This window comes from Peromyscus maniculatus, chromosome 23 (assembly GCF_049852395.1).
Source record: "Peromyscus maniculatus bairdii isolate BWxNUB_F1_BW_parent chromosome 23, HU_Pman_BW_mat_3.1, whole genome shotgun sequence".
In the NCBI taxonomy this organism is placed as follows: Eukaryota; Metazoa; Chordata; class Mammalia; order Rodentia; family Cricetidae; genus Peromyscus; species Peromyscus maniculatus.
In genome coordinates, this window is record NC_134874.1 from 11504605 (window position 1) to 11511553 (window position 6949).

The window sequence follows — 6949 nt, forward strand, 5'->3', positions numbered from 1 at the left end:
TGGATGGATGGATGGACGGACGGATGGATGGATGGATGGACGGACAGACAGACTACACAGGGAGACAGAGAGAGAGGGAGGGAGGGAGGCAACAGAGGGACAGGGAAACAAAACACACAGACGTGGGTCGGGGAGGGCAGTAAGGTGGTTTTCCTTCTCTCTCTGAGTTCTTTTGAAAATCTAAAGACAAAAGCTACAGGCCTGCTCCCAAACAGCACTCAGGCATGACATCTCACATATAATTTTAGGGAGTCTGTGGAGTGTGTGTGTGTGTGAATCCTCACCTTCCATATTGTTTTAGACACAGCCTCTTGATGTTCCCCCCTGCATATGCCAAGCTAGGTGGCTCACAAGTTTCTGGGGACCCTCCGGTCTCCATCTCCTGTCCCAGTGTAGGTACGCTGGGGTTACAAAGGTCCTCAACAGGTGTATTAGGCTTTGCACGGGTTGTGGGGGGCCTGAACTCAGGCCCTCATGCTTGAAAAGCAAGTGCTAACCCTACCGAGCCATCTCCCCAGCTCTATAACTAACATTTTCTTGAGATAAGGTCTCACGACCATGTAGTCCAGGCTGGCCTTGAATGTATGCTCCTCCTCCTGCCTCTACCTCTTAAGGGTTGAGATTATAGGCATGCACTACCACCCATGTTCTGAGGGCTAGCTGCAGGAGAAGCATGTGGCTATAGGAGGAGGAGATGAGCGGGACATGTGCTCAGGTACTTCCCTGATCCACACCATGGCGCCCTGTGCCCAGGGTTCATCTGGGATCAGCTAAAATCCATCAACTAAAATCTCATCAGTTCTACAAGATGACTTTTCCCTGGTGTTAAAGGGAGTCTTATGTTTGTTCATCTGTTCTCTTTCTTTCTTAGTATATATGGATGTATATGTGTTTGAGTCTGTGTATGTGCCCCATGAGTGCACATGCCTAAGGAGGCCAGAAGAGGGCAGCAGATCCCCTGGGAGCTGGAGTTATAGGTAGCTGTGAGCCACCTGATGTGGACATTGGGGAACCAAACTCATGTCCAATGGAGGAGCAACAAGAACTCTTAACTGCTGTGCCATCCTCTTCCAGCCCCAATTTCTTCTTTATTTAGAACCCAACCCTGCTCCCCTATCTCTACTAGGGGACTGGATCACCTTGGGTCAATCATTCTGGAGATTCTAGGTGACCAGGCTTCCCCTTCAGCTCTCTGTGTTGATGCCAGGAGGCAGGTGGAGAGGCTCCCTCTGGGGTAGAGGTGGGTTCTGAGGAGAAGTAGAGATTGGGCCTTCTTGGTCTAGGGGGCCTCTTGCCCTAGACCAGCGAGCTAGGCTACCTATTCAATACCCTTGCCAGTGTGAAGACAGCTCTCCATGTCCTGTGGCCCTCACATTCTGTCTTTCTTATTCCCCTAACTTCTTGTTATTCTAATAATCAAGCCTCCCCCCCCCCCATTCCTCTCTCTCACTTTTGTGGGTCTCCATTTCTGCTGCAACTTTCAGCATCATTCCCTGCTCTGCCATGGACGTCGTCTACCCACACCCACCTGTTTCCTTTAGATCACGTGGAACCTCAGCCTCTCCTACTCCCTCTTTGCAGTGCTCTTTCCCCATAGCATGGATGACAGAGGTTTCCATACACACACATCTAGCTAATGGGGCCAGGAGCAGTGTCTCTTGGGAAAGCATGTAGGTGAGTGCGTGCGTGCGTGCGCATGCGTGCGCGCGTGCGTGATATTGCTGACTGCAAGGCTGTGTTGCTGCACATTTAAATTCGGTTTCTTCCTGGGGTATATTCTCTGTCCTGAAGATTATATAGCTTGCAAAATCACCTTTCTCCACGGGGGTACTGTGTATGAGGAAATGGCCACCAGTCTAGAATTAGCCGCCCTCTGGGTCTAGAACTTAGCCGCCCTCTGGGTGCCTGGCGGGGAAGCGAAATCTGAAGTTAGCCACAGATTCAGTTCCTGCTTGGAAACAACAAATCCATTGGAAGTGGGGGACTGGGATCTCCCTTACCCAGAGCCGAAATGGTTGCCATTGAGAGGCAAAATGCAAAGGAAGATGTCTAAGAGCCCCACGAGCAGCCAGCCGAGCCATCCTCACTGGGAAGGGATTCATTTTCTCGCCTCCAACGGCCACATCTCAAGGGAACCTGCAGGCTTGAGCAGAAAAGGGTCAGATTTCATCCGGCTTCATGGCTGGGGTTTCTGGCGGCCCCCCAAATTCACATTGTTTGAATTCACTTACCCAGAGCAAAACCCTGACCGAAAGTAAAAAGACACTCAGAAACGCTTATTTTAAAGATCTCCGCAAGGTGTTCTGGACATCAATAGCTCTTAAAATCCACAGCAGTGCTTTCATGATTTAAGTGTAGAGGAAGCTGACATATGGATCACATTTTCTCTGAATTCCTCCTACTTTTAAAAGTGAAAGGTAGACGAGGCAACGACATTGTAGAGTGTCTGGACCACTTAGAGATTTGCTCCCAAGTCAGAGCACCCCAACTCCGAGGCCGGGGGATGAGCTTGTCCAGTTTATGCTTCTGGGAGATCCTCAATGGAGGACTATTCTGTGTGGATCCCAGAGTCATTTTTTTTTTTTTTTTTTAATTTCGGATGCCTCTCTGAGCACCATCAGGACCCAAGGCCACAGTTTCTGGGCTCTGACATATATAAAGGAATCTCTCCCTAAAATTGCTGGTTAGAGACTCGGATGGTGGAGTATACTCCAGCCCACCTATACTAGGGTCTCTGTGTTGGAGCTCGATATGGTGGCCCAGGCCTATAGACTTGGGAAGCTGAGGCAGGAGGATCATAAGTTTGGGTCCAGCCTAGACAACTTAGCGAGACCCTGTCTCACACTTGAAGAGTCAAGAGGGCTAGAGGCTGTAGTCAGGACCCCTGAACTCCGTAGTTACATCAGGTTTCTTAGCTGCCAGGGTGGGGTGCCATTGGTGGAGGTTAGGGTTTCTTTTTAAATTAAAAATTTTAAGTGTGCATGTGCATTAGTGTATGCGTGCTGTGGGGGCCAGCAGAGGGCACTAGATCCCTTAGAGCTGGAGTGGCATTTGGTTGTGTACTGCCGTGTGTGTGTGTGTGTGTGTGTGTGTGTGTGTGTGTGTGTGCCAGGAATTGAACCCCCATCCTCTGCAAGAGCAGCCAATGCTCTTAACCACTGAGCCACCTCTCCAGCCTTGGAGTCAGGGTCTCTTAGCTTCTCTCTAGGCATTTTGGGGTTGCACAATTTTGTTGTTGTTGTTGTTGTTGTTGAGGAGCCTCCCTGTTCATTGTGTTTAATAGCAGCACTGATCTTTGGCCCACAGATACCAAGAGCACCATCCCCTTTGTGACACCACAAAATGTCTCCAGGCATCTGTACACATCTCCTGTGGGGGGCAAAATAGCCTTGGTTGAGAACCCCTGGTGTCTAGGACTTTGATGGGGGTGGTTTGGATGGGGAATGTCCCCCACAGGCTTGTGCATTTGAACACACGGTTCCCAGGCACTGGCATTGATCTGGGAGAGGTATTAGTTACCTTTTTGTTAATGTGAAAAAAAAATACCTCACAGGTTTTTTTGGGGTAGGGATGGGGGAGAGGTTATATATAGCTCATCATAGGAGCCTGAGGCAGCTGGTCACACGGCATCCACAGTCAGGCAGTGGAGAGAGATGAACGCTGGTGCTCGGCTCACTCTCTCTTTTGTATTCAGTGAAGGACCCCAGTCCATGGGATGGGACTGACCACACATAAGGTGGGTCCTTCAACCTCAACCACCGCAATCTAGAAATGACCTCCCAGACACATGCAGAGGTCCGTTTCCGTGGTGATATTAAATCCAATCAAGTTATCAACGACAATCAGTCATCCCTGGACATCAGGAGGCTTGGGGCTCCATAAGAGCTAGCTGAGCTAGCTGATGGAAGAGGGTCGCTGAGCCCAGGACTTAAAGATCCTACCCACTTCTGCTTCCGGTTCGGGTTCCCTTCCTCCCAGTCTGGCCACTATGTGCACAGAGCCTAGCCGGGCTTGGATATGACTCAGTAGCATTCTTACCTAGTATACAGGAAGCCCTGCGGTCTAGCCTCAGCTCCATATAAACTAGGGGTGTTGGCACAAGCCTGTAATCCTGGGGAAGTGGAGGCAGGAGGATCAGGAGTTTAAGGCCATTCTCCACCACGTAGTGAGTCTGAAGTCAGTTTGGGCTACATGAGACAAGCAAATACATTTTTTAAAATGTGTGTGCCTATGTCTGCAGATTGACTAATTTCCCGTGCTTCACCCACCCCCACCCCCGAAACACAGGCATACTTCTCATTTAGTGTCCCCCCACCCCACCGCATCCCTGGCTTCTCAGCTGTCATATGTAGCCACCCCCATCCTAGGACATCCTTCACATGACTTGTTTGGTCAGTGACCCGCTAGAGGACATGAGGGAACTCCATGGGCGGCCTTGGCCCAAGTCTGACCTAGCCACACCCAACCCAGGTCCCCTCCTGGCTTGCTTGACAGGGTGGTGGTGGATTTGTCAAGAGTTAAGGAGATGGAGCTTGTCTGTGGTTTAACATCAGTGCCAGGCACATGGGGAATGAGCAATAACCCTGTGCTTATTTTATTGTGGGTGGGTGGGTGGGTCCCAAAACAGCTTAGAACTCACGCCTCCTCCTCTCCTGCTCCCTTCCTCCATCCCTCCTCCTTCTATCCTTCCATCTTTCCATCTCCCTCCCTTCCTTTCTTCTTCTTTCCCTCCCTCTGTCCCTGTTCCCATTCTTCCCTCTTTTCTCTACTCTTTTCCTCTCTCTCTTACCTTAGACCCACCCCTGGCTGCCCACTATCCACCAGTCTCCGTACCTGGGTGAGTGGACTCCGGAGAGCAGCGTGCAGGAAAGCCAGGCACCTGGGGGCCTCAGGCTCAAGAGCCCACCAAGGGTTAATCCGTGGGGAACAAGAAGCCAGATGAATTCTGCCCTGTTCAACACCCCAATCATCATTAGTCACGCTCGCCGGACAGGAGGCTCCCCACTGGCTCACCTCTCTCTGGCTTCTGTCCTGCCAGGGCAGCCATATTTCATGCTCTGAAACAGATGACCCCGGGGTCAGGGAGACGAAAGGCCCATTGAATGGGTCGGCCAGGGACTCCACGGAAATGGAGGGCAGGGAGAAGGTGGTGGACCTGTGTCTCCAGGAGCAGCCCTAGGCCATGTCTCCTAGATGCCCACTCCCCTTCCTTGGGCCAGGTAGGGAGGCAGGAAACATAGGGGTGGGCCTGGGAAGTCATATTTGCATAGCAACTCTTCCCATGATACCCTGCAGCAGACCAGCCCTGATGGGATTTTTATTTTCCCCTTTTTATTTATTCTATGTGTCTTTTACATCATGTATCTTGATCCCATTCATTTCCCCATCCCTTGCATCTGCCCTCTACCCCCACCCCCCCAAATAAAACAAAATTTAAGAGAGGAAAAAATTAAAAAGGAGGAAAAAGTAAAACTCTCGTCATAGAAGCTTCAGTGTGACACAGTGAGGCGTGCCGTGAACCCCTGCTCCAGTCACACATTACGGTGAGGACTGGACCCGCTTCCCCACCGGGCACCAACCTGCTTTCAGTTTACCAGACTATTCCAAAGTCTTCACAGTGAACAGGGAAGAAACTAAATGCCATAGCTACAGGAATGGGTGTGTGTGTGCATTTTCTTGTGTTGAAAAAAAAATGAAACACGTAAATGAAAATCCATAAATATTGCCTAAGCAAGAAATAAAATGCTAATCTCAACTACAATGGTTAGGTCTAGGTGTGGTGGTATAGACCTTTAATTTCAGGCAGAGAGGCAGGTTGATCTCTGTGAGTTCAGGACCAGCCTGGTATGCAGGAAGAGTTCTATGCAAATCAAAGCGACAGAGTGAAAGCCAGTCTTAAAAAAAACAAACAAACAAACAACAACAAACCCCACAATGGTTAGGGATGGCAAGATGGCTCAGTGGGTAAGGGCACTGGCAGCTAAATCTGAAAACCTGAGTTTCTTTCCTAAGTCCCACTGGGTGGAAAAAAAGGAACCAAATGACAAGATAAATGAAGACATAAACGTAAGTCACGATAATAAAACAACGGTCAGGGCAAGTGTGGCGGCCCATGCCTGTAATCCCAGTATTGAGGTGTCTTGAGTAGAAGGATGATGAAAACCAACACAGCAGCTGTTGCTATTGCTGTGGTGGGGAGTTCCCACGGAGCCCAAAGGGCAGAGAGTCCCCGCTTATCACGGTACGCCCCTGATCCACAGACACGATCGACCAACCGAGCACGTGCAAGCAGTGGACTGGGAAGACAGTCAGAAAACACAACAACAAGAAAAAGAGGAGGTGTGTAAACATGACTCTAGGGAAACTTAGATTTTGTATTTGAGTCAGTTCGGACCAACCGATGATGATGAGGTTGACATGGTACTAGAGGCCACACCCATCGGATGCAGGCAACCCATTGACAGATAAGGATGGTGGCAAGCAAGGAGAGGACAGAGACGAGAGGGTAGGTGGTCGGCCCTTTACTCCGCCCAGCTCAGGGCTCAAGGGAAAGCAGGGGGAGAAATGTACTTGGAACTTTCTCTAGGATGACTGGAGGAGGGCGCTCTCAGGCGAGGAAGAGAGGGCGGAGGCACCAGGCAGCCTGCTGCCGTACACCACGGTTGTGGGCGAAGGCAGAGATGAACTAAGGGGTTATGGAGCAAGGGATCTCTCCACCTCATCAGCTGGTAATGTCCTTGTTCCAGCACTCAAAGGTGGTGGCCTTGGAATTCCTTGGTGGATAAGGAAGCCGAGAGCTCGATACCTGTTCAGAATCCCACAGCTGGCATCGATGCTGGAGCTCAGGTCTCCCCACCTTTTATAGCCCAGACTTTGGGGCACGCTTAAGGGCTACCAGAAAATATACTGGAAATTCATTTGTTGATGTAGTCTGACCTATCGAGTCCGA